General features: G+C 58.1%; 1 non-coding gene across 1 annotated transcript in view; it reads left to right on the plus strand.

Annotated features, from left to right (window-relative positions):
• Window positions 1-2,363: 2,363 nt before the first annotated feature.
• LOC124773495 overlaps window positions 2,364-2,500 on the plus strand; it is a 1,909-nt gene continuing 1,772 nt past the window's right edge. Inside the window, exon 1 of the ribosomal RNA XR_007014739.1 lies at window positions 2,364-2,500. This exon is cut by the window's right edge and continues 1,772 nt beyond it. This is a non-coding gene — a ribosomal RNA (small subunit ribosomal RNA).

Raw genomic sequence — 2,500 nt, forward strand, 5'->3', positions numbered from 1 at the left:
ATGTTGTCCCCTAACCTAACCCATGTTGTCCCCTAACCTAACCCATGTTGTCCCCTAACCTAACCCATGTTGTCCCCTAACCTAACCCATGTTGTCCCCTAACCTAACCCATGTTGTCCCCTAACCTAACCCACGTTGTCCCCTAACCTAACCCACGTTGTCCCCTAACCTAACCCACGTTGTCCCCTAACCTAACCCACGTTGTCCCCTAACCTAACCCACGTTGTCCCCTAACCTAACCCACGTTGTCCCCTAACCTAACCCACGTTGTGCCCTAACGTAACCCACGTTGTGCCTTAACGTAACCCACGTTGTGCCTTAACGTAACCCACGTTGTGCCTTAACGTAACCCACGTTGTGCCTTAACGTAACCCACGTTGTGCCTTAACGTAACCCACGTTGTGCCTTAACGTAACCCACGTTGTGCCTTAACCTAACCCACGTTGTCCGCTAACGTAACCCACGTTGTCCGCTAACGTAACCCACGTTGTCCGCTAACGTAACCCACGTTGTCCGCTAACGTAACCCACGTTGTCCGCTAACGTAACCCACGTTGTCGCCTAAACCTGCTCTGTAATTGTTATACGACTCGTTCAATTAGTGTAGTGTTGCCCACCCGCAACCCTCGCAATATAGTTCGCTACTCGCACTGCCCGCTCCCCTGTGTATCGCTTCATGTTAAACACCTTGCAAGTCTTGCTGACTTTCCACATGCTCCTGCTGTACACTGTAATGTGGATGGCAGCAGGACGTACATGCCGCCCCCCGCCCCACCCCTCCCCACGTCCCCACCTTGCCCCCTGCCTTCGCAAGCTGGTTGGTGAGAAGTTTGCATGTTCAATGCCCTTCGCATGCGACGTACTCAGGCTACGTTGTGGTGCGGCCTGTGTCAACTGTCCGCTGATGTCGTACGCATAAACCACAATCTGTACTGCACATTCGTCCTTATGTACTGAATGATACATCGTGGCACATGTGTGACCGTACAACGACTGCGCCCAAAAACGGCGGACCATACAGTGCAAATATTGTGCACGCAGCTACGTGTCGTCTCCCTATGAGAGCTGGATTGCAGTGTGGTACGCCATAGAGACGTGTGGGAGGAACGGACGCCGTGGATGGCGATCAGCATGAGCTGTCTGTTGATGTATTCGGGCCTAGTCGTCTCTCCTCAAACACCGTGATAGCATGGTGCACCGCGTTCCATATCTGCGACATGCTACAGAGGCCGGTTGACAGTCGTTCGAGCAATGGACATCGCATACGTACGGGGGCCACCTTCCACGTATTGTCTAGGCGTGCACATTTTGTTGCGTGTATGTGGGCAGACGTAGTGTGGCGTGACACCTGACACAGGCATGCAATAATCGTTGAAGTTGCTAATGGCGATGGACGCCTACGTTTTCTGGTGAAGTTACGCAAATGAAGAAATGGTAACCCGTTGTGGTGCGGTTGTTCTCGCTAGGGGTGAATCGGTGATGGCGACGATAGGTTGAGGTACTAACCGGTTGTTCCAGCGATACCCACCATGCCGATGAAACTGAACGGCATCTGGGTGTGAAGCGATACGCGGCGGTGGCTGGGTGGGACCGTCCCCGGCCGGTGAGGGGGCGCCTCCCGGCGTGCTGGCCGCGCGGTGCGTGGGCGCACGCGCTACAGCCGGCTGGTGGGGGCGGCCAGTGGCAGGCGCGCCGGCCGACGGACGCGGCAGGCGTCGCAGCTGCGCGCCGGCGCACCCTGCGCGCGGCGCCGTGCGGCCAAAGTAGGTCCTCGCGGGCCCGGTGCGAAGCGCGGTGGACATCTTCAGTGTGCTGGTCCGATTGAGGACTGTGTGCGTTGAGGATGCGCCGCCGCCCGGCGCTCGGCGCCGCGACGCCGTCTGCTGCTCGGTCGCCCCAGCGGTTCTCGCTGGTGGTTTGTATCGCAGCTGTGCGGATGTGTTGGCGCGTGCGCTGTGCTGGGAGAGTTCGCTTCGGCACCCAAGTGGGGCTTTTGTCCTTCTGTGGCGCTGGCGTTGGAGCTGCCGGTCACCGTAGGTGGCGCGTGTTGTCTCCCGCCGGCAATGCCACGACAGCACGCTCCCGGGCCTCTGTCGGCAGCGGCAAGCTCAGTTGGGAGCACGGGTGGTCGCACCGAAAGCGTCTACTCGCCTAACTCCGGGCGATTGCGCCTCTCTCGAACCCGACCAAGTACTTGGGACGGCGCTGCGCGCCGCCGGGACCTGAGAGGGTTTCGAGGTGTATTGTGCAGGGGAGCTCAGCCTCCTCCTGTTTGCAGAATGATTGAGCGAACGCTTGCGTGTTCGCGCGGGCCCCCGGGACACACTCCCGGGCGGCCGGCTGCTCAGCTCTAGTTGACGCAGCTCCCTGGTTGATCCTGCCAGTAGTCATATGCTTGTCTCAAAGATTAAGCCATGCATGTCTCAGTACAAGCCGCATTAAGGTGAAACCGCGAATGGCTCATTAAATCAGTTATGGTTCCTTAGATCGTACCCACGTTA

This window comes from Schistocerca piceifrons, unplaced genomic scaffold, assembly GCF_021461385.2.
Source record: "Schistocerca piceifrons isolate TAMUIC-IGC-003096 unplaced genomic scaffold, iqSchPice1.1 HiC_scaffold_954, whole genome shotgun sequence".
NCBI classification, from domain to species: domain Eukaryota; kingdom Metazoa; phylum Arthropoda; class Insecta; order Orthoptera; family Acrididae; genus Schistocerca; species Schistocerca piceifrons.